Source organism: Oncorhynchus masou, chromosome 21 (genome assembly GCF_036934945.1).
Source record: "Oncorhynchus masou masou isolate Uvic2021 chromosome 21, UVic_Omas_1.1, whole genome shotgun sequence".
Taxonomy (NCBI): Eukaryota; Metazoa; Chordata; class Actinopteri; order Salmoniformes; family Salmonidae; genus Oncorhynchus; species Oncorhynchus masou.
The window spans coordinates 13263971-13290114 of record NC_088232.1 but is presented as its reverse complement, the minus strand read 5'-3'; the positions used below and the strand labels follow the sequence as shown (position 1 = coordinate 13290114).

Below are 26144 nucleotides of genomic sequence, written 5' to 3'. Positions count from 1 at the left end.
TGTGAGGAGCAGCGATCTAAGGACTTCTGGACTTGGGAGGAGATATTAGACGGAAAAGGACCCTGGGCACAGCCTGGAAGAGATCGCCTCCCATGGGAACAGGTGGAGGCACTAAGGAAAGCAGAGGCAGCCGGAGATAGGAGCCGACGATACGAGGGAACACGGTTGGCAAGGAAGCCCGAAAAGCAGCCCAAAAAAAATATTGGGGGGGGGGGCTTACAGGGAGTATGGCTATGCCAGGTAGGAGACCTGCGCAAACTCCCTGTGCTCACCGTTGGGCTAGAGAGACCGGGCAGGCACCGTGTTATGCTATGGAGCGCACTGTGTTTCCAGTGCGGGTGCATAGCCCGGTGCGGCACATACCAGACCTTCGTATTGGCCGGGCTAGAGTGGGCATCGAGCCAGGTAAGCTTGGGCAGGCTCGGTGCTCAAGAGCTCCAGTGCGCCTGCATGGTCCGGTCTATCCAGAGCCACCTCCACACACCAGTCCTCCGGTAGCAGCTCCCTGCATCAGGCTTCCTGTGCGTGTCCTCAATCCTGTAGCACCAGTTCCAGCACCACGCACCAGGCCTTCAGTGCGCCTCGCCTGTTCAGCGCAGCCAGCGCTTTTCTCCTCTCCTGCGCTGCTGGAGTCTCCGCCTGTTTAGCGCAGCCAGAGCCTTTCTCCTCTACTGCGCTGCCGGAGTCTCCCGCCTGCCCAGCGCCGCCAGTGCCGCCAGTCTGCCCAGCGCCGCCTGTCTGCCCAGCGTCACCAGTCTGCCCAGCGTCGACAGTCTGCCCAGCGTCGCCAGTCTGCCCAGCGTCGCCAGTCTGCCCAGCGCCGCCAGTCTGCCCAGCGCCGCCAGTCTGTCCAGATCTGCCAGTCAGCCAGACTCTTCCAGATCTGCCAGACAGCCAGACTCTTCCAGATCTGCCAGTCAGCCAGACTCGTCCAGATCTGCCAGTCAGCCAGACTCTTCCAGATCTGCCAGTCAACCATAGACTCTTAATAATAATGACACTTCCCTGTTTATCCCAAATTATATTGATTGACTGGCAGAAAAACTAATTGGATGATGGCCAGCACGTGATGTCCCACACATTTTACCTGAAAGTACTTTTTGAAGGTGATAAGAGACAAAGAGATCACAAAGAGACAATCACAAAGATAATAGGATCTACTGTACATTAAACCTGCAGCACTAGGTTTTTAAGGGGGATTTCGCTATTGTAGTCAATACTCCCAGAAATGTTTATTTCATTCCATATCTTGCATTTCATACTGATTTCTGATTTATCATATAGGGCTAAGATCCCATTTTTCTCTGTACAGTCCATGTGTTGTGCTTGGGATTACTTTGGGTTTTTGTAAATTAAACTTCCCTAGAGTTGGATGAACTTGTGGAGTTTGAAGAAAGTTGCTCAGTAGCGTTAGCACAATTGCTAACTAGTTTTAGCACAATGACTGGACGTCTATGGGAACAGATAGCATGCTAGCTGTTCCTCTCGACTTCTAGTCATTGGGCTAATGATAGTTAGCATTGGCTCAGGAAACTACCTCTAACTTCCTTTATACTGGACGTAGAGACATAAAATGGTATCCAGAAGTTAATCTGACTCTGGGGAAGTACATCAGATAAAAGGGCTAAATTAAGTGTAAGTGTATTCCTTAATTAAATGGTCTGTTGTTTTTTAAAACAATAATGTAAGCACATGCAACTTGGCTAGCTAGCTAGCTAAGCTATTCACATGGCTGGCATCTAAAATTAACTTTTTGATTTCCAGGAATTGCAGATAAAGACTTCAGCACAACACTGGATTACACCAAAGGCCCAAAGGCGTCGGGGAGAACAACTTATCGGGTAACTATAAACTGTTTTTTTATGGTCTCTGCATGATTATTATGCCTACCTGCCTATACCCACATGAAAAAATACTATAGTAACGTCAGCAAAAACACCACAGTAAATACTACTGTATACCACAGTCCGCAAAAACACTATTATAATAAATACTACAGTATACTACAATCCGCACAAACATTACATTATTTACTATAGTACAGTTATTTTACTACTATATTTATACAATAGTTAACTGTAAATACTACAGTATATATACAACTGTACACAGTAAATTCAGCAAAGACATTACAGTGAATACTATACTATGAATACCATGGTACAAATATCTTATGGAACAATCCTTGAATAGCTTTTCAGAATTCACCAAAAAATTGGTACACATGGAAAACTAAAGGCATAGAAACCTGAAATTAGTTGTTAATAGGAAATAAATGTACTTCCATAATTACATACAACTTAAAAGTTACATATAGCGAAATTTCGATTTGAAATCTTTTGGATATTAGAGCAACCTTGAGGGAATCTTATTTGAGTCAGAAAATGATGTTCATATGAAAGGGAAGATATACAAAACCTTGCAGAGGACATCAGTCTCCTCAAAAAAAAAATATTAACTATTGGAACCAAGAACTGATGTTGGCACAAGATAGTTGGACCATAATAAAATTACAGTTAATGAAAATGTACACTTAATACAGTATAAGTGAATTTATAGAATGTATTATACAAGAGACAGTGCTTGACTAGGGATGAAGGAAATGCAGGAGCTGTCTTTTTCCAAGTTGATCCATTAGACTAGGTATTCCCAAATGCTGTCGGGAGTACGCCAAATAAAAATGTGATTCACATAAAAAAAATGTTTTATAAAAAACATTTTCAAACAGTCCATTTAGTAAGGCCTGCGTCCATAGAGACATATACCAGCTCTACGGGTAGTACTGGTACTACCAGCAGTACTACACCTGCACTTGTCGATGACACAAGTTGTTCTGCCTCCACGAGCACATCCAATGTTAGCATCAGTAATTCTACATTTCTTGTTAACTCAGCTAGCATGGGCACTGACAATTGTAAATCTGATCCAGCCGAAGAGCTACTGCCCCCTTACCCAGGAAAGCACCGAACAACAGACAGGGACGTTGGACCATCGAAGAGGCGCAAATATGATGAGAACTACATTGATTTGTGGTTCACTTATATTGGCAATAGTGCCTTTCCTCAGCCACAGTGTATTATACGTGCAAACGTTCTATCTCACAACTCAATGAAACCTTCACTCTTGCGCAGACATTTAGAAACAAAACATGCCAATTTGAAAAATAAGCCACAGGAGTTTTTTGAGTGAGAATTAAGACGACTTTTGATTAGTAAGACATGTATAAAAGCAACAGATACCATTAATAAGAAGGGGCTAGAGCGTGTTATATGGTGAGCTACCGAGTGACTAGGACATGCAAGCCCCATACTATTGTGGAGGACTTAATTCTTCCTGCTACCGCGGATATGGCTGGGACAATGCTGGGGGAAAAGGCCCCAAAAACTATATAGACAATGCCTTCATCAAACAACACTGTTTCGCGACGCATCAGTGACATGGCAGGAGATGTTTTGAAACAATTACTGCTTCGCAAACAAGCCAGTGAATTCTATGCGTTACAGCTGGATGAGTCAACAGACGTGGTGGGCCTGGCACAGCTCCTGGTATATGTTCGTTACGTTTATGTGGGGTCAATTAAGGAAGACATCCTCTTCTGTAAACCAGGACAACAGGAGAGGATAATTTTAAGGTACTGGACAGCTTTGTGACATGAAATGGACTTTGGTGGTCAAGATGTGTTGGTATCTGTACTGATGGCGCAAAAGCCATGACAGGGAGACATAGTGGAGTGGTAACACCCGTGCAAGTAATTGCTCCCGAAGCCACTTGGGTACACTGCAGCATTCACCGAGAGGCTCTTGCTGCCAAGGGAATGCCTGATAGCTTGAAAGATGTTTTGGACACTACAGTGAAAATGATTAACTTTGTTTTAGGGATAGGCGTCCCACTAACGGGACACCTGTCGACAACATCCGGTGAAATTGGAGGGTGCGCAATTCAAATAAATAATCGTAATATTAAACATTCATGAACATACAAGTATCTTACTTGTATATATTTTAAAAGCTTAAATTATTATTCATCTAACTGTGTTGTCTGATTTACAATAGGCTTTACAGTAAAAGCATACCATGCGATTGTCTGAGGACAGCGCCCAGAGATCAACATATTTTTCAACCAGCGCAGGCTTCTCAAAATCACAAATAGCGATTAAATAATAATCTTCTTCTGTGTGCAATCCCATGGGTCCCAGCTACAACATGAATGGTTGTTTTCTTAGATAAAATCCTTCTTTATATTCCAAAAAGCCATCAATTTTAGCAATCCACTCGTTTAACATGCAGACAAAGGAGTCCAAAAAGCTACCGCTAAACTTCATCCAAACAAGTCAAATAACATTTCTATTCAATCCTCAGGTATCCTAAAATGTAAATAAACTATAATATTTCATACGGAAAGTAGTATGTTCAATAGGAAAGTAAAATTAGTAAGCGTGCACCCTCTTCCACGCATGCGAAAGACTGATACTGTCGTGCTCTCTCCACCAAAACTCCAAATTCTTGCTCGTTTTTCAAAAAACGATGAAACCTTGAATAAAGACTGTTGACGTTAGGGAAAGCCATAGGAATTGCAATCTGGGAGCCGGAATTACATAGGACCCATAGCTTTCCATTGTAAGAGCCTGGGACCTCAAAAAATAAAATAATTCTGGTTGGTTTTTCTTCAGATTTTTGCCTGCCATATCAATTCTATTATAGTCTCAGAAATTATTTTAACAGTTTTAGAAACTGCAAAGTGTTTTATATCAAATACTACCAATTATATGCATATCCTGGCTTCAGGGCATGAGTAACAGTCAGTTTACTTTGGGCACATCAGTCAGGTGGAAATTCAAGAAACTAGACCCCATCCTTAACAAGTTTTAAAGAAAGGCCCCTGAACTTTTGTGTATTTTCTGCAATATGCAATGATATGGGCAGCGACCATGTTACGCGTTTATAATATACAGAAGTGCACTGGTTATCAAGGGGCTAAGTGATATGGCGAAGCACTTGAGTGAGTTGGGTGTGCAATTACGCAGGTACTTTCCCGAAATGGATTTGTTATCCCTTTCATGCCCTGCCTCCAGTCCACTCTGAACAAGAGAGTCTCCTCGAAATTGCAGCAAGCAGTTCTGTGGAAATTTAATATAATCTGTATTGGGCTGCGCTCAGAGTATCCTGCCTTGGCAAATCGCGCTGTTAAGACACTGATGTCCTTTGCAACCACGTATCTATGTGAGAGTGGATTATCGGCCCTCACTAGCATGAAAACTAAATACAGGCACAGACTGTGAGTGGAAAATGATTTAAGACTGAGACTCTCTCCAATACAACCCAACATTGCAGTTATGTGCATCTTTTCTAGCCCACCCTACTCATTAACCTGTGGTGAGTTATTCACACTTTTCTAATTTACAAGGTTTTATATGAAAGATGGTTAAATAAAGAGCAGAATTATTGATTATTATTATATTATTATTTGTGCCCTGTTCCTATAAGAGCTCTTTGTCACTTCCCACTAGCCGGGATATGACAAAACCTCACACTCATTATTATGTTAAATAAATGTATCGTATAGTGTTTGTGTGGCAGGCTTACAATGATGGCAAAAAAAAAAAAATTGAGAGGGCGCTGACCCTGGTGCTGGAGGGGGTACGAGACAATAAAAAGTATGGGAACCATTGCAATAGACTATGTTCACCAAAATTCACAAATTACATTATGCTATAGAGACTTCTGATTATTTACTGTTATGGATTTATACACATTTTCCATGACTTCTCCATGACTTTCAACCAATATTTCATGATGATTATTATTGCCTACATGAAAAAGTAAGCATTATTGACACTGGAAGGCTGCTGTATCTAATCCCATTCCATGAGCAATATTTCTGTCTGAAATAAAGCCCTTTTGTGGGGAACAACTCATTCTAATTGGCTGGGCCTGACTTCCTAGCGGGTGGGCCGATAACCTCCCAGGCCCACCCATGAATGCACCCCTGCCCAGTCATGTGAAATCCACAGATTAGGGCCTAATGAATTTATTTCAATTGACTGATTTCCTTATATGAACTGTAACAGCAAAATCTTGGAAGTTGTTGCACGTTGCGTTAATATTTATCTCCAGTGCCGGTGGAAAGGCAACAACGACACTAATGCTTTAGCTATAGTTAACTAGCGAGAAACTGCTACAAATTATGTTTTGGTTTGGCTATCTAGTTTGTCTGTTGTCTGGCATCATTTTATACTTGCTGCTGAAATGTCGTGCTCTCTTTCCTCCGGTAATGGCCAACTCACAGTGGCACACATGCAGCACAGACACAGACACACACTAAAGGGTCATTACAGTAATGGATAATATGTAGATTTTTAAGTGATTGATAATATTTAAAAGTCTGAAAAAGTGTGTTAATGAATTACATTAACAAAAATGATTTAACACATTTCCATGACTTTACAAACCCTCAATTGACAACTTGGAACAGCTCGTCTGTCAAACCCTGATCTGTTTCACCTGTCCTTGTGCTTGTCTCCACCCCCTCCAGGTGTCACCAATCTTAGTGCGACCTGGTATCCTGGAAGGATATTGACCTCATCCCGTCAGTAGAGGATGCCTGGTTGTTCTTTGAAAGTGCTTTACTCACCATCTTAAATAAGCATGCACCTTTCAAAAAATGTAGAACTAAGAACAGATATACCCCTTGGTTCACTCCAGACTTGACTGCCCTTGACAGCACAAAACACCCTGTGGCGTACTGCACTAGCTTCGAATAGTCCCTGCGATATGCAACTTTTCAGTGAAATCAGGAACCAATACACACAGTCAGGTAGGAAAGCAAAGGCTAGCTTTATCAAACAGAAATGTGCATCCTGCAGCACTATTTCCAAAAAGGTTTGAGACACTTCAAAGTCCATGGAGAATAAGAGTACCTCCTCCCAGCTGTCCACTGCACTGAGGCTAGAAAACACTGTCACCACTGGTAAATCCATGATAATCGAGAATTTCAAGAAGCATTTCTCTACGGCTGGCCATGCTTTCCACCTGGCTACCCCAACCCCGGTCAACAGCTCTGCACCCCCGCAGCAACTGGCCCAAGCCCCCCCCTGCTTCTCCTTCACCTAAATCCAGACTGCTGATGTTCTGAAAGAGCTGCAAAATCTGGATCCGTACATATCAGCTGGGCTAGACAATCTGGACCCTCGCTTCCTAAAATTATCCGCCGACATTGTTGCAACCCCTATTACTAGCCTATTCAACCTCTCTTTTGTGTCATCTGAGATTCCTAAAGATTTGAAAGCGGCCTCGGTCATCCCCCTCTTCAAAGGGTGTGACACTCTAGACCCAAACTGGTACAGACCTATATCCATCCTGCCCTGCCTTTCTGAAGTCTTCGAAAGCCAAGTGAACAAACAGATCACTGACCATTTCGAATCCCACCGTACCTTCTCCGCTATGCACTCCGGTTTCCGAGCTGGTCATGGATGCACCTCAGCCACGCTAAAGGTACTAAACGATATCATAACTGCCATTGATGAAAGACAGTACTGTGCAGCTGTCTTCATCGACCTGGCCAAGGCTTTCGACTCTGTCAATCACAGTATTCTTATCGGCAGACTCATTAGCCTTGGTTTCTCTAATGACTGCCTCGCCTGGTTCACTAACTACTTCTCAGATAGAGTTCAGTGTGTCAAATTGGAGGGCCTGTTGTCCGGACCTCTGACAGTCTCTATGGGGTGCCACAGGGTTCAATTCTCAGGCTGACTCTTTTCTCTGTATGATGTCGCTCTTGCTGCAGGTGATTCTTCGATCCACCTCTATGCAGACGACACTATTCTGTATACATCTGGCCCTTCTTTGGACACTCCTTCCGAACCACCAAACGTGCTTCAACGCGATACAACACTCCTTCCGTGGCCTCTTACTGCTCTTAAATGCTAGTAAAACTAAATGCATGCTCTAACCCGACTAGCATCACTACTCTGGACGGTTCTGACTTAGAATATGTGGACAACTATAAATACCTAGGTGTCTGGCTAGACTGTAAACTCTCCTTCCAGACTCACATTAAGCATCTCCAAATCAAAGTTAAATCTAGAATCAGCTTCCTATTTCGCAACAAAGCCTCCTTCACTCATGCTGCCAAACATACTCTCGTAAAACGGACTATCCTACCGATCCTTGACTTCGGCAATGTCATTTACAACACCTGTTCTATAGAAAATGTTGTGGCTAGAGTCAAATATTAAGGAAATTGGAAGGGGGGGGGTTCGGCAGTCAAGAAAATGGCCTTCGCTGAAACCCACACCACTTCTAATTTCCTTCATTTTGTGGCTAGTCAAATACTTTCAATTCACATCAGGATAGGCAACCGAAATGAATAATGAATGTGTGTTATATTAATCATAGAGGAGGGAGTAAAATGTGGGCAAGCAATAAAAATTTCAGAACTACTAGTTGAATAAAACATAGGACAGATGACCAATTTAGGCAAAAACATTTATTTATAGACTAATACACCTGAAACAAATAGCCAAACCGCAAGCTGAAGTCATTATTAACCGATATAAAAAAATCCAATGAAACGCAGCCAAACGTGATCAGAAATCTCAACTCAGCCTTCAATATGCCATTTAAAGTAACGTTACATGGAGACTGCTTAGTTATAATGGAATGGACTAAAAAACAAAGCTAGCTAATTAATGTTAAGCAACTGATTTGTATCGAGTCATACATTTAGCGTGCATGCCAGGCAAGGTCGTAAAATAAAACATAGTTAGTGTGCTTTATTGTAGCTAGCTAGTTAGGTGGCTGGCGTTAGCAGATATTTCTGGTCAAGAATCAGCTGACTTGATACGGTCTTTTGTAGGATACTGACTTGATAGCGTTACCTTAAAGTTAACTGTCTGTCTTTATGCTAGCTAACGCTTCCATTTGAGATGTGGATGTTTTACTTGATCAATAAAACTTGCAATTAAGTGCTACTATATATGCATTGTCCTGTGGTCAAATAAAATAGCTAAATGCATTTGGCATTGGGTACTGTAAAAGTGCTTTTTAGACCCGGTTTAGACTCACAGTTAGCTAGCTACTGTAGCTAACACTATGTAGGTAGCTAGATTGTAAGAAGCAGTTTGTCAACAAATGCAATGCATATAGCCTAAACATTGCTAATGCTGGTTTGATTAAATATGTAAATTATTGATGATTGAAGGGTCACCTATAGGCTACCGTTTTGGAATTTAAATGAAGTATTAACCAGCTGAGAATATTGAATATAAAAAAATGTCCCGTTATCTCTCTTCAGTTCTCGACCAGAGTGCTGAAGGAGACACCTGTTATGTACAGCCCCAAAGAACTGGAGGGCGAAGTGGGTCACTCGTTTTTCGACAGCGACGGTGATTTTGACAGCATCAGCAAAGAGCGAAAGAAAGAGTGAAATAAGCTCTGAGGCTAGAAAGGAGCCAGACATCCAGCCGGAGGCTCCACAGACAGAGCAACGTAGTGGTACAGAGAGGTCCGGTGGTGATACCTCAACCGAGGACCGAGGAGAAGGGGCATGGCTTTGAGGCCGAAGACAGGAGCAGCAGGTCTTCTAGCATATCTTCCATTAAATCAGAGGTAGACATGATAATGGTGAGGCTATTTGGTGAATGGCTGTAAGAAAGACATGGTCAATGACAGTCTGATGAAAATAACCACTGTCGTATTTTACCCTTTCTCTTGACTTTTTCACATCCCTTTACCCAGGTCAAGGTAAAGTCACAAGGAAAGGGCAACGAGTACTTTATTATTAGGGACTCCCGAGTGGCGCAGCGGTCAAAGGGACTGCATCTCAGTGCTAGAGGCGTCACCACAGACCCTGTGTCATGTCTTGTTATGTCTGTTCCTGTCCTTTCTCTTCACTCTGTCTCTCTCTGCTGGTCTTTTTAGGTTACCTTCTCTGTCTCTCATTCCTCAGCTGTTCTACATCTCCCCTAACTAGCTCATTCACTCGTTCCCACCTGTTCTCTCTTCCCCCTCTGATTAGGTCTCTATTTCTCTCTCTGTTCCTGCTACTTTCAGTGTCTGATTCTTGTTTGTGTTTTTGATGCCAGAAGCAAGCTGTCGTCTCGTTTGCTTCCACCTTGTCCTATCCTGTCGGAGTCTGCCTGGCAGGTGCATCCTGCATTATACTACGTTCTTTTTGTTCCATTGTCTACGTTGGAAGAGGATTTATGCCATTCCTGTTTTTTCATTAAAGAACTCTGTTTTCTGTTAAAACCGCTTTTGGGTCTTCACTCAAGTACATAACAGAAGAATCAGACCAAGAATGGACCCAGCGGCTCCGGACCCTTTTCACTCCGCCGTCGAGATCCAGGGAGCGATGCTAGGCAGACACGAGGAGGAATTGTCTGCTGCTCGACATGCCGTTGAGACCCTGGCCGTCCAAGTCTCCGACCTCACAAGACAGGTTCACCAACTCCACCTCGATCCACCGCCCACTTCCAGGGTTTCCGAGTCTCCGGAGCCCAGGATCAACAACCCGCCGTGTTACTCTGGGGAGCCCACTGAGTGCCGCTCATTCCTCACTCAGTGTGATGTGGTGTTCTCTCTCCAGCCCAACACTTACTCCAGGAGCGCAGCCCGCATCGCCTACGTCATTTCTCTCCTTACCGGACGGGCGCGTGAGTGGGGCACGGCAATCTGGGAGGCGAGGGCTGAGTGTATTAACCAGTATCAGGACTTTAAGGAGGAGATGATACGGGTTTTGACCGTTCTGTTTTTGGAGAGGAGGCTTCCAGGGCCCTGTCTTCCCTATGTCAGGGGAATCGATCCATAACGGATTATTCTATTGAGTTTCGCACTCTCGCTGCCTCTAGTGACTGGAACGAGCCGGCTTTGCTCGCTCGTTTTCTGGAGGGTCTCCTTGTCGAGGTTAAGGATGAGATCCTCTCCCGGGAGGTTCCTTCCAGTCTGGACTCCTTAATAGCTCTCGCTATTCGCATAGAGCGACGGTTTGATCTTCGTCGCCGAGCTCGTGGAAAGGAGCTCGCGTTCTCCGTTGCTCCCCTCTCCACATCACTGCCACCTGCCGCATCACTGCCACCCTCCTCCGCCGGCTCGGATGCTGAGCCTATGCAGCTGGGGGTATCCGCATCTCGGCCAAGGAGAAGGAACGGAGAATCACCAATCGCCTCTGTCTCTACTGCGGCTCCGCTGGTCATTTTGTCAGCTCATGTCCAGTAAAAGCCAGAGCTCATCAGTAAGAGGAGGGCTACTGGTGAGCGCAACTACTCAGGCCTCTCCTTCTGGATCACGCACTACCTTTCCGGTCCATCTCCGCTGGCCCGGTTCATCTGCTTCCTGCAGTGCCTTGATAGACTCGGGGCGGAGGGCTGTTTTATGGACGAGACCTGGGCTCGGGAACATGACATTCCTCTCAGACAGTTAGGGAGCCCACGGCCTTGTTCGCTTTAGATGGTAGTTCTCTCCCCAAGATTCAGCGTGAGACGCTGCCTTTAACCCTCACTGTCTCTGGTAATCATAGCGAAACCATTTCTTTTTTAATTTTTCGTTCACCTTTTACACCTGTTGTTTTGGGTCATCCCTGGCTAGTGCGCCATAACCCTTCTATTAATTGGTCTAGTAATACTATCCTATCCTGGAATGTTTCTTGTCATGTGACCTGTTTAATGTCTGCTATCCCTCCTGTTTCCTCTGTCTCTTCTTCACAGGAGGAGCCTGGCGATTTGATAGGGGTGCCGGAGGAGTATCACGATCTGCGCACGGTGTTCAGTCGTTCCAAGGCCACTTCTCTCCCTCCACACCGGTCGTATGACTGTAGTATTGATCTCCTTCCGGGAACTACTCCCCCGGGGTAGATTATACTCTCTGTCGGCTCCCGAACGTAAGGCTCTCGAGGATTATTTGTCGGTTTCGCTCGACGCCGGTACCATAGTCTCCTCCTCCTCTCCCGCCGGAGCGGGGTTTTTTTTTGTTCAGAAGAAGGACGGGTCCCTGCGCCCATGCGTGGATTATCGAGGGCTGAATGACATAACAGTTAAGAATCATTATCCGCTTCCTCTTATGTCTTCAGCCTTCGAGATCCTGCAGGGAGCCAGGTTTTTCACCAAATTGGACCTTCGTAACGCCTACCATCTCGTGCGCATCAGGGAGGGGGACGAGTGGAAGACGGCGTTTAACACTCCGTTAGGGCACTTTGAATACCGGGTTCTTCCTTTCGGCCTCGTTAACGCTCCAGCTGTCTTTCAGGCACTAGTTAACGACGTCCTGAGAGACATGCTGAACATTTTTGTTTTCGTTTACATGGACGATATCCTGATTTTTCTCCGTCTCTCTCGATTCATGTTCAGCACGTGCGACGCGTCCTCCAGCGCCTTTTGGAGAACTGTCTTTATGTGAAGGCTGAGAAGTGCATTTTTCATGCCGCCTCTGTCCCTTTTCTCGGTTCCGTTATTTCCGCTGAGGGCATTAAGATGGATCCCGCTAAGGTCCAGGCTGTCATTGATTGGCCCGTTCCTAAGTCACGCGTCGAGCTGCAGCGCTTTCTGGGCTTCGCTAATTTCTATCGTCGTTTCATCCGTAATTTCGGTCAGGTGGCAGCTCCCCTCACAGCCCTTACTTCTGTTAAGACGTGCTTTAAGTGGTCCGTTTCCGCCCAGGGAGCTTTTGATCTTCTTAAGAATCGTTTTACATCCGCTCCTATTCTTGTTACACCTGACATCTCTAGACAGTTTGTTGTTGAGGTTGACGCGTCAGAGGTGGGCGTGGGAGCCATTCTCTCTCAGCGCTCTCTCTCTGACGGCAAGGTCCATCCTTGCGCGTTTTTCTCTCATCGCTTATCGCCGTCAGAACGTAACTATGATGTTGGTAATCGCGAACTGCTCGCCATCCGCTTAGCCCTAGGCGAATGGCGACAGTGGTTGGAGGGGGCGACCGTTCCTTTTGTCGTTTGGACTGACCATAGGAACCTTGAGTACATCCGTTCAGCCAAACGACTTAATGCGCGTCAGGCTCGTTGGGCTCTGTTTTTCGCTCGTTTCGAGTTTGTTATTTCTTATCGTCCGGGCTCAAAAACACCAAGCCTGATGCTTTATCTCGTCTCTTCAGTTCTTCTGAGGTCTCCACCGACCCCGAGGGGATTCTCCCTGACGGGCGTGTTGTCGGGTTGACTGTCTGGGGAATTGAGAGGCAGGTAAAGCAAGCACTCGCTCACACTCCGTCGCCGCGAGCTTGTCCTAGGAACCTTCTGTTCGTTCCCGTTCCTACTCGTCCGGCCGTTCTTCAGTGGGCCCACTCTGCCAAGTTAGCCGGCCACCCCGGCGTTCGGGGTACGCTCGCTTCCATTCGCCAGCGTTTCTGGTGGCCCACTCGGGAACGTGACGCGCGTCGATTTGTCGCCGCTTGTTCGGTCTGCGCGCAGACTAAATCTGGGAACTCTCCTCCTGCCGGCCGTCTCAGACCGCTTCCCATTCCCTCTCGACCGTGGTCTCACATCGCTTTAGATTTTATCACCGGACTGCCTTCATCAGCGGGGAAGACAGTTATTCTTACGGTTGTCGATAGATTCTCTAAGGCGGCTCATTTCATTCCTCTCGCTAAGCTCCCTTCTGCTAAGGAGACGGCTCAGATCATTATCGAGAATGTTTTCCGAATTCATGGCCTTCCGTCTGACGTCGTTTCCGACAGAGGCCCGCAGTTCACGTCTCAATTTTGGAGGGAGTTTTGCCGTTTGATTGGGGCTTCCGTCAGTCTCTCGTCCGGCTTTCATCCCCAGTCTAACGGTCAAGCCGAACGGGCCAATCAGACTGTTGGTCGCATTTTACGCAGTCTTTCTTTTCGTAACCCTGCGTCTTGGTCAGAACAGCTCCCCTGGGCAGAGTACGCCCACAACTCGCTTCCCTCGTCTGCTACCGGTCTATCTCCTTTTCAGAGTAGCCTCGGGTACCAGCCTCCGCTGTTCTCATCTCAGCTCGCCGAGTCCAGCGTCCCCTCCGCTCAGGCTTTTGTCCAGCGTTGCGAGCGCACCTGGAAGGGGGTCAGGTCGGCACTTTGCCGTAATAGGGCGCAGACTGTGAGGGCCGCTAATAAGCGTAGGACCAAGAGTCCTAGATATTGTTGCGGCCAGAGAGTATGGCTCTCCACTCAGAACCTTCCCCTTAAGACAGCTTCTCGCAAGTTGGCCCCGCGGTTCATTGGTCCGTTCCGTATTTCTCAGGTCATTAATCCTGTCGCAGTGCGACTTCTTCTCCGCGCTATCTTCGTCGCGTTCACCCGGTCTTCCATGTCTCCTGTGTTAAGCCCGTTCTTCGCGCCCCCGCTCGTCCCTCCCCCCCCCATCCTTGTCGAGGGCGCACCCATCTACAGGGTTCGTAAGATTTTGGACATGCACCCTCGGGGCCGTGGTCATCAGTACCTAGTGGATTGGGAGGGGTACGGTCCTGAGGAGAGGAGTTGGGTTCCCTCTCGGGACGTGCTGGACCGTTCGCTGATCGATGATTTCCTCCGTTGCCGCCAGGTTTCCTCCTCGAGTGCGCCAGGAGGCGCTCGGTGAGTGGGGGGGGTACTGTCATGTCTTGTTATGTCTGTTCCTGTCCTTTCTCTTCACTCTGTCTCTCTCTGCTGGTCTTTTTAGGTTACCTTCTCTGTCTCTCATTCCTCAGCTGTTCTACATCTTCCCTAACTAGCTCATTCACTCGTTCCCACCTGTTCTCTCTTCCCCCTCTGATTAGGTCTCTATTTCTCTCTCTGTTCCTGCTACTTTCAGTGTCTGATTCTTGTTTGTGTTTTTGATGCCAGAAGCAAGCTGTCGTCTCGTTTGCTTCCACCTTGTCCTATCCTGTCGGAGTCTGCCTGGCAGGTGCATCCTGCATTATACTACGTTCTTTTTGTTCCATTGTCTACGTTGGAAGAGGATTTATGCCATTCCTGTTTTTTCATTAAAGAACTCTGTTTTCTGTTAAAACCGCTTTTGGGTCTTCACTCAAGTACATAACACCCTGGTTTGATTCCAGGCTGTTTCACATCTGGCCGTGATTGGGAGTCCCATAGTTAAATATGTATATATTTTTAAAAAGTCTGTGTGGCTTCGTCATTCCACTTTACGCCACTTTGGCATTAGCCACTCAATACAACTGCCCAGGCTAGGGGTCCTTTGGGATTGAGGCCTAATCAATGTCAAGGAAGCATCATTATTTGAAATTCGAAATAAAGATATATGATTTAATCCTAAAGATGTCCATTAGAATTCCAATTGTTTTTATACAATACAGTACAGATTTAGAACAAACAGTAGTCACATAAAATGTGATCCTCATCATTCATGTTCTTAGTGGCAATCACTTTCAAAAACATGTCCATCAAAAGTTTGAATAGAGTTCCATGACCAGGGAGCTGATTAATAAAAACATGTCTAACCATGGTCTGTTATAATATTTGTAGTAGTTCTAAACTATATTCACTTACCTGTCTAGTCGGTGGTGAAGGGGGACAGCGGTGCAAAGGAGGAATCTAGCATCAACTCCAAGAGCTCCAGCGACATCTGCACGGTGTCATTGGCAGAGGAGCAGATAATGATGAAGATGGCAAATCACCAGAGCCAAGATGAAAGCGAGGAAGAGACAGGGAGGCCACCGGGTCAAAGGTTCCAAAATTGTATTATTTATTTCCTAATTATTTAGGAATCTCATATATCCTTATCTCAAAATTTAAATGAGCCATACAATTTCTTATCTTCATGTATTTATTATTTTATCTATTTATTATTTATAAATTACCATTGAGAATATAAATGTATTTTCCAAAGGAGGCCTGGCCAATATACAGTTGAAGTCGGAAGTTTGCATACACCTTAGCCAAACACATTTAAGTTCAGTTTTTCACAATTCCTGATATTTAATTCAAGTAAAATATTCCCTGTTTTAGATCAGTTAGGATCACCACTTAATTTTAAATTGTGAAATGTCAGAATAATAGTAGAGAGGATTATTTATTTCAGCTTTTATTTCTTTCATCACATTCCCAGTGGGTCAGAAGTTTACATACACTCAATTAGTATTTGGTAGCATTGCCTTTAAATTGTCAAACGTTTCAGGTAGCCTTCCACAAGCTTCCAACAATAAGTTTGGTGAATTTTGACCCATTCCTCCTGACAGAGCTGGTGTAACTGAGTCAGGTTTGTAGGCCTCCTTGTTCGCACACGCTTTTTCAGTTATGCCCACAAATTTTCTGTAGGATTGAGGTCAGGGAGTTGTGATGGCCACTCCAATACCTTGACTTTGTTGTCCTTAAGCTATTTTGCCACAACTTTGGAAGTATGCTTGGGGTCATTATCCATTTGGAGGACCCATTTGCGACCAAGCTTTAACTTACTGACTGATGTCTTGAGATGTTGCTTCAATATATCCACGTAATTTCCCTCTCTCATGATGCCATCTATTTTGTGAAGTGCACCAGTCCCTCCTGCAGCAAAGAACCCCCACAACCTGATGCTGCCACCCCGTGCTTCAAGGATGGGATGGTGTTCTTCGACTTGCAAGCCTCCCCCTTTTTCCTCTGAACATAACGATGATCATTATGGCCAAACTGTTCAATTTTTGTTTCGTCAGACCAGAGGACATTTCTCCAAAAAGTACGATCTTTGTCCCCATGTGCAGTTGCAAACTGTAGTCTGGATTTTTTTATAGCAGTTTTGAAGCAGTGGCTTCTTCCTTGCTGAGCTGCCTTTCAGGTTATGCTGATATAGGACTTGTTTTAATGTGGATATAGATACTTTTGTAACTGTTTCCTCCAGCATCTTCACAAGATCCTTTGCTGTTGTTCTGGGATTGATTTGCACTTTTCGCCTTGGAATACATCCATAGGTACACCTCAAATTGACTCAGAAGCTTCTAAAGTCATGACACCCATTTCTGGAATTTTCCAGGCTGTTTAAAGCCACAGTCAACTTAGTGTGTGTTGACTTCTGACCCACTGGAATTGTGATGCAGTGAATTATAAGTGAAATGATCTGTCTGTAAACAATATTTAAAAATGTACTTCTGTCATGCACAAAGTAGATGTCTTAACCGTATTGCCAAAACTATAGTTTGTTAATTAACAAGACATTTGTGGAGTGGTTGAAAAACAAGTTTTAATCATTCCAACCTAAGTGTATGTGTCACGGCTGGCTGAAGGACTGGACCAAGGTGCAGCATGGTAAGCGTACATTCTCTCTTTATTGAAAATGACACCAACAAAACAAAGAACAATGCAAACCGTGAAGCTTTGGGCTATGTGCCCTGAACAAAGACAAAGTTAACTTCCCACAAAACAGATGGGCAAAAGGGTACCTAAGTGTGGTTCTCAATCAGAGACAACGATAGACAGCTGTCCCTGATTGAGAACCATACCAGGCCAAGACATAGAAATACAAAACATAGGAAAAAGGACATAGAATGCCCATCCTAGTCACACCCTGGTCTAACCAAAATAGAGAATAAAAAGCCTCTCTATGGCCAGGGCGTGACAGTATGTAAACGTCCGACATCAACTGTAGCAGCAAACAGGCATGTAACATTATGCAGGGGTGTCAAACTCTGAGGGGAGTTCTTAACTAATCAATGACCTTAACTCAATGAGTTCCACTGTCATGCTGGTGCATTTTGGACTTATATCCCCTTTTAAACATTTTGTGTTTGAACTATAGACTTCTGAGTTTGACCATTGGAAGTGTCTATTTCTTCTGCATCCAAAGATACCAATTCTTAATCAGAGAGGTACGTGGGGCTGCCTTAATCGACATCCACATCATTGGTGCCCGGGGGGCATGTAACGGCTGTTGGAAGGAGAGGACCAAAACGCAGCGTGGTACATGTTCATACTTTATTAGAACTGAACACTGAAATAACAAAAATAACAAAGAGAATGAATGATAACCGAAACAGTCCTGTCAGGTGCAAAAAGACACAAAACAGAAAACAACTACCCACCACACAGGTTGGAAAAGGCTACCTAAGTATGGTTCTCAATCAGAGATGACGATAGACAGCTGTCTCTGATTGAGAACCACACCCGGCCAAACACACAGAAATAGAACACATAGAACCCACAACATAGAATGCCCACCCCAACTCACATAAAAACATAAAAAGGATCTCTAAGGTCAGGGCGTGACCAGTTGTTGTTGGGGGTGCCTTGCTCGTTTGTCTCTGATTAATGGGGGCTGAACTAGAGCAGCGTTTGTGAGACAAAGGTGAATCCTTAAGGGGACCGGGGCCGGGTCTTTTTACAAAAACGCCTGTGAAGTCTTAATGGTTTGAGATACTAACTATTAAAAGCTGTCTACTCTGATACTCTCACAAACATGCACATGTAAAGTGTTTTACTTTATGACGCTCACAGGCTACACATGAGTTGTTACATTTACATTTTACATTTAAGTCATTTAGCAGACGCTCTTATCCAGAGCGACTTACAAATTGGTGAATTCACCTTCTGACATCAGTGGAACAGCCACTTTACAATAGTGCATCTAAATCATTTAAGGGGGGGGGGGGGTGAGAAGGATTGCTTTCTCCTATCCTAGGTATTGTTAGAAGGAAAGGGGGTCTCCTACATAGAAGATCATAGGATATCCCATAACATAGTGTCTATAATACTGTAATAAGGTCACATAGTTTCTGTCAAAAACTCCAAACTCTACACAGTTGGATATTCATTTGCCACTGAGACGTATTTATTTATTTTGACATTTGTCAATAAAACTCATGAATGCAACTGTTTATGTCGAATTGTTTTGTGTTCTACTTGTAGCCCTGGTTGTCCTGCAAATACAATGGTAAAACACTTAATTGTGAGGCTAATTATAGGGGCTGGACATGCAGATAAATGAAAGTCAGATAAATGGAAAGACAATTTTTGCTGGGGCCTCAGGGCTGATAGGGTTAATTGATCAATCAAGTACAAGGGAGGAGCGGAAACCTGCAGACACTCGGCCCTCCATGGAATGATTTTGACACCTGTGCATTACAATACATTAAACAGTATAGTGTTCCAATATGCAGGCAAAATAAAACATCACAAAATACAGACAAAACTAAAGGCATTCACATCCTCTGTTTACCAGGTTGTGTTCTTATCTAGACTGCCATATTGTTGTTGGATTTTGGAAGCCTTTGTTTCGTGACTTTATCTTTTGTTAACCCAAGGTTGAAACCCGTACCTAATGAGACACGGCAAGAAGCCTGTCAGGAAGCTCCGCCACAGGAGCTTGTCCCCGTCTTCTACTTCATCCGAGTCAGATACGGATGAGAGCTACAGCAGTGGGGAGAGCTGCTCCTCTGAGCCCTCTCACTATGTGGACATGGTAGGATTACGACTTGTTCTTGTCTAGCTGGCTTAGGCTAGTCGTTCTCAATCCGGCTCCTGGAGAGAGCTTCTGTACTGCCCGGCTTTGTACGCATTCCCAGTGGTTACTTCAAGGAAGAGAGGAAAGAAGGATGCATTTTAAAAGTATTTGGACAGGGTCCAGCTATTTGTCCCAGCTCAGCAGTGAAACACCTGGGTTGAATTCACTACCAAACAAACAGAGGCAAACGGGCTGAAATGAGGCACCTAATAAGAAACACTCGTTTTCTTAGCAAAATATTTAGCTACGTGTCATGTTCTGACCTTAGTTCTCAATCAGAGGCAGCTGTCAATTGTTTTTCCTAATTGAGAATCGTACTTAGACAGCCTGTGTTCCCACTATGGGTAGTTATTTTCTGTTCTGTGTTTTGTTGTACCGTTCAGGACTGTTTGTTTGTCGTGTATTGTTTTTGTTTAAAAGTATTCATTCTTTATTAAATTACAATGAATACTTACCATGCTGTACATTGGTCCTCTCTTTCTCCCGACGACAGCCGTTACACTACGGTTTGCACTAATGAAGGTAAGGGGTCTTCTACGGAGAAGATCATAGAAATCCCAGGACATAGTGTCTACAATACTGTTAAAGGGTCAGTCCAGGAGGACTGGAGCTATCTGAGAAAGTGGCGGTTTACATGTGTTTTTATATTAATCTAATGACTGTTATGTATCGAAACAACTAACTAAGGTTTAATTGTTACTCAATTAAATTAATAATGTAATAATTAACTCATTAGGATTTGGGGCACCATGGAATAAGTTGTTTACCGAGTTACCATCTCCCGAATAAACTCTAGATGATACATAAGATGTATATTGATAACAGTAATTATTAATCATTACCTCATATCAGTCTCAAAATTAGGAATGTCGCATACTCTTTGCATCTGCACAAACGGCAGCTTTACTGATCATTCTGTACCACACAAATTGATTTATTTATTTACTAACTAACTAAATAATAACGCAGGATACGCACAGTATAGGTTATTGATTAGAAACTTAATATGATGGAAACAGGTCCCTATCGGACTAGCAACAACATAACTGATTGTTTATCAAAAGAGGGAGGAGTAGAGAAGGGAAAAGGGAGAAAGAAAGAGATACAACACTTATACACTTGTAACTATGCTCACGGTAATCCTAATACTTTGCCCCTGAACTGCCGCCCGTTTGGGGTAAGAAATAATTAATGTCTATATGTGTTTGAATGTCTTCCTTCGTTGTTTATCTCTGATCGACCCAGGCCTTTGTGAAAAGGGTTCCGTTGGGCCTTCCACCGAGCACTTAAGTGTAAGGCTCTGATTGTCCACAAGAGGTCACAATGTCCTTCTTAGTTGTCCATGGCTTCAATGCCTTGTACTGTAGTCTAAAGCAGATTTAACAGGGTGGTGTTTACATTCACTCGTTCTGGAAGAGTGGTCCTCTGAAGACAGCTAATAAGCCGTGTTGATGATCCCCAGTGGGGTAATGAGAGCAGTGTAGCCGACGATGGTTTGAAGAGAGTAACAGGATGGTCCTACTTAAATTCCCTTTCATAGATACAGTTTTTAGAACAGCTACTCAGCCTTAACATTGATTGTTAGAGAGGCTACATATCGTCTTCACCTCATGTTGATTTTCAGGGTTGTGGAGTCCTAAGCTGCAGCTTGAGTCCTTCGGATCTGATATGTTAATTATCAACTCATCCTTGGTAAAAAAAAGGGCTGTTCCATCATGCTGACACGCTCTCTGAGCTCCCTTGGCGGTGGCTACTTACTGGGGCAAAGTATCATCAAAACTATGATCTCGTTAGAAATCTAAAATCACATTCCTATCTTAAAAACAATACTCTAATCATATTTGATATTTCAGGAAGAAATCCTGACATAAACCGTGTGTATACTGTTCAAGTTACAATATTTTCATTATAATATTTTTATACAATTTTTAATGACATCACAAAATAGACATTAGATTTCCTCTCATCATTCCACACATTCGGAAGTTAGGAATATTGATCCAGTGTTCACTTTTGGACGTTAGAGTTTTTCAGCGGGTAAAAAGTCTCTGTAATAAAGCCACATTCCAATCACCAATACTAAAGACCAAAAGAGTCCTCTGCTGCATACCGTTCACGACCGGGCGTGAGTTGTCCCAAAACCCCCACATCAATCCCTCCTTCTACCAGACACCTCTGCGGGTGAGAGGGGTCTGGTAGAAGCTGATCCATTGTAAACCTGATTTTTGGATCCTCACAGGAGAGTCATGACATAGCTAACTAACAAAATGTTAATCTGCTGTTTCCTCCTGTAATTTCTCCCTCCTCTCTCTGAAACCTTTCTTAGTCGCCTATGGAGTTACCTGGCCATCGTCTGCCCTAGTGGAGGCAGTACCAGGAAGAACTACTCCTTTAGCAACGACGAGGTGCGGCAGACCGACTGGGAGAACCAAAGGCTGCTGCGCCATTTGTTGCGCCCCTCAACCCACTCGCAACCAGGCAGCACTAGTACCTACCGTAGGAGATCCAATGGAGGATGAGGGAGTCCTCCCCCTGTCCGCCTCTACCACAGTGCCTTCAATAGGCAGCGTGAGCAGCAGCACATCGAGAAGGAGAACCTGGTGTGTGTTCTTCTCTTTTTGTGTGTTTAACTTATCTTTTGTGGAACCTACCATGGAACCCTCCAAAGGTCAATTATTTATGTGGATTTTCAGGAAAACATATGTAATGGACATTTCGGTTCCATTTTCACACAAACTGCTGTCTGCACACACACTTTTAGTCCAAAAACTATATTCATCTACCTGTGAGGCAGTGGAGGCTCATCAGAGGAGGAAGGGGAGGACCATCCTCCTCATTGAATTTCATAAAAATAAAATTTGTAAAACTTTTAAAAAGTTATTCTTTTTAGATTAAACTACACTAAATATAATCACGTCACAAAATAATTGATTAAAACACACACATGGTGTAGCTGACATGTTGTCCACCCAATCAAAGGATCAGAGAATGAATCTAGTACTGAAAGTATATGCTACAGCTAGCTAGCACTGCAGTGCATAAAATGCGGTGAGTAGTTGACTCAAAGAGAGAGAAAGACAATAGTTGAACAGTTTTGAACAAATACATTTCTTCCAAACTGAAGGAAAAGCATGAGAGAAATATACAGTGCATTTGGAAAGTATTCAGACCCCTTGATTTTTTCCACATTTTGTTACGTTACAGCCTTATTCTAAAATGTATTAAATTATTGTTTCCCCCTCATCAATCTACCCACAATCCCCCATAATGACAAGGCGAAAACAGGTTTTGGAAAATTTTAGCAAATTACAAATTAAAAAACGGATACATTTGATGAAACCAAGGTTGAACTTTTTGACCTGAATGCCAAGTGTCACGTCTTAGAGGAAACCGGGCACCATCTACACAATAAAGCATGGTGGTGGCAGCATCATGCAGTGGTGATGTTTTTCAGCAGCACAGATTGGTCGACTAGTCAGGACCGAGGCAAAGATGAACGGAGCAAAGGACAGAGAGATCCTTGATGAAAACCTAGCTCCAGAGCACTCAGGACCTCAGACTGGGGCGAAGGTTCGCCTTCCAACAGGACAAAGAAACTAAGCACACGGCCAAGACAATACAGGAGTGGCTTCGGGACAAGTCTTTGAATGTCCTTGAGTGGCCCAGACAGAGCCTGGACTTGAACCTGATCTAACATCTTTGGAAAGACCTGAAATTAGCTGTGCAGCAATGCTCCCCATCCAATCTGACAGACCTTGAAAGGGTCTGCAGAGAATAATGGGAGAAACTCCCCAAATACAGATGTTATTTTTTGTTTTATTTATTTAACTAGGCAAGTCAATTAGGAACAAATTCTTATTTACAACGACGGCCTACCCCGGACAACGCTTGGCCAATTGTGCTCTGCCCAATGGGACTCCCAATCACAGACAGATGTGATACAGCCTGGATTCAAACCAGGGACTGTAGTGATGCATTTTGCACTGCGATGCAGTGCCTTAGACCGCTGTGCCACTCAAGAGGCCTAGCCAAGCTTGTAGTGTCATACCCAAGAACACACGAGGCTGTAATCGCTTCCGAAGGTGCTTCAACAAAGTACTGATTAAAGGGACTGAATACTTATGTTCATGTGATATTTCAATTTTTTATTTGTAATAAATTTGCTAAAATTTGTAAAAAAAACTGTTTGTCATTGCTTGTCATTATGGGGTATTGTGTGTAGATTGATGAAGGAAAAAAACGATTTGATCGATTTTAGAATAAGGCTGTAACCTAACAAAATGTGGAAAAAGTCAAGGGGTCTCCATACTTTCCGAAGGCACTGAATGTTATATCTAGCTCACACAAATATAACTGTTTTATTAGATTGTTGAGAAATATATGTATTTAGCAATATACATGTCAGAATTTAGCCTTACTCAAGTCTCTTTCTAAATGTTATACTATACTTTTAACAACCAAAATTTGTCAAAAGAGTAACTAAGATAATTTTGTCTTCCAGTATGATATTTTCCTTTGTACATTTTCCTGTATCACCATTTTTTTCAAAAGTTCGACTCTGGTGGGACTCGAACCCACAACCTTTGAATCACTTCGCATTCACAAGCCTAGAAGTCCAATGCGCTATCCATTGCGCCACAGAGCCACCTGTTGCACATGTGTGAAACGGAATCTTTTGAAGTGTGTGTGTGTGGGTGTGGGTGTGGGTGTGGGTGTGTGTGTGTGTGTGTGTGTGTGTGTGTGTGTGTGTGTGTGTGTGTGTGTGTGTGTGTGTGTGTGTGTGTGTGTGTGTGTGTGTGTGTGTGATCTTAAGGAGCGAGGGCCTATTCAAGGAGAATTGCAAGGGGTGTGTCTGAGAGCACAGGCCGGTCAGTGAAAGCAGACACGGTATTGGCCACAGAGAGACAGTAGCAGGTGGCAGTGGACACGACAGTGGTGGCAGCTCAGATTAACATTATTTAAAGTTCAAGGCCAACCCCAACCTCTACTCCAACTCTGGCACTTTGAGAGATAATGGTTTTAACCACTGTAAATGTTTAATGTAATGGTTGTATGGCACAGATTACTATATTTAAAATAGGTCCCACCTATTCCTTCCTAGCACTCATACAATTTTGGGGTTGGATCTTCTTAAACTGGTTGAGCGCCTAATCTACTGCTATCCAAACTTTATTTCAAGTATGGAAATATTAAATACAATTATGCACAGAGATAAAGGCATTCTATTAAAATAATCATGGCTGAGGTGATCACCGGTGTTATCAGTTGATGTTAATCTTTAATAACACAGACCCCAAAGCAAATCAGGGTGAGGAAAATAGGTTTATTCGAAGAGGACAAATCATATGGGGAAGTAACGTAAACTAACTCACTTTTGTACATCTTCCAGATCAACTGTAATATCAATACCATTGTAAAGCACAATTTCTCCCCTTTCCAACAAAATTAATGACGAGACCTTCATGATGCCCATCTCTACATGATTCAAGAAGGCAATGAGCTCCGTCGGGTCTTTTTAAAAGTGGTGGGTGGGGAAGCGAAACCTATTGCGTGATAGTGAGGAGAGATGTTGTGTGACGAAACAGCTTTTTTTCACTCGATCTGTCCAACTTATCACCTTATTGCCTCTAAAATGTAAATAAAACACTAAAGGGTTTATATAATGTGTCATTACATACCTATTTGAAGGTCTGTGTCGAATTTGAATCAGGTTTTAGGGCGGAGTTAAAGTGATCTTCAGAAGTTAACATCGGCTTTTGAGAGTCATGATAGCTTGCAGTGATGACGCAAAAAATGACTAGGTACTCCCCCTTAACCTGTCCCTTAACCTGTCAGTTGTTTCAACTTTTCTCCAATACTACTGTTCCGGTTCCGGGTTGGAGCGAGCGGTCGCATCTACACTTCGGTCCGCAGGTAGTATAACTTTTCATTACATTTTCATTACATTTCATTATAGTACAACGGTTTGATTTGTCTAATCTTAGCAATTTCTTCTTAGCTAGCTACAAAGATAATTGCGTAATTATCGTATTTCGTCGTCCTAACGTAGTCTACACTGCTATCTGCCCAGCAGCTAGCTAACGTCCACCGTCTACTAGCACTGTAGAAACTGTTACACTCAACTGAACGACTCGATTAGTGTAGTGTTAGCTAGCTACATAGTTGTCTTTGCTGTCTTCGTATTCAAGATAATTGTGTAGTTTAGAGTGTGTAGACTTAGAGTGATTATCTTAATTTACCGAGGTTAGCTAGCCAGCTATTTGTCGTCCTTAACGTAGGAGATACTGCTAGCTAGCTAGCCAACAGCTAGCCAACGTCTACCGAATTGAACGTCAACAACCCGATCAAACATTCCGCTTCGCTCCACAGGTAGTATCACATTTTCATTTCACTTCATTACAGTACAACGGTTTGATTTGTTTGATCGTAGCTAGCTAGCTACATAGCCGTCTTTGTATCTAAGACAATTGTGTAGTCTAGGTTAGCTAGCCAGCTATTGTCGTTCTTTTAACGTAACGTAACGTAATCAACACTGCTAGCTAGCCAGCTAGCCCCCGAATAGCAGCACTGTAGAAACTATTACACTCGACGGAACGACTTGATTAGTGTAGTGTCAACAACGCAGCCACTGCCAGCTAGCCTACAAAGTCAACAACGCAGCCACTGCCAGCTAGCCTACTCCAGCAGTACTGTATCATTTCAATCATATTAGTCAATAAGATTCTTGCTACGTAAGCTTAACTTTCTGAACATTCGAGACGTGTAGTCCA

At 43.8% G+C, this 26144-nt stretch overlaps 1 non-coding gene and 1 pseudogene across 1 annotated transcript; one reads left to right on the top strand and one right to left on the bottom strand.

The window, feature by feature from the left end:
- The first annotated feature begins 311 nt into the window (after nucleotides 1-311).
- The window catches only part of LOC135508587 (uncharacterized), a 35484-nt pseudogene continuing 9651 nt past the window's right edge, over nucleotides 312-26144 (top strand).
- trnar-ucu (transfer RNA arginine (anticodon UCU)) lies at nucleotides 23928-24019 on the bottom strand. The gene is given in 2 exon segments: nucleotides 23928-23963; nucleotides 23983-24019. It is a non-coding gene; the product is annotated as a tRNA-Arg (tRNA).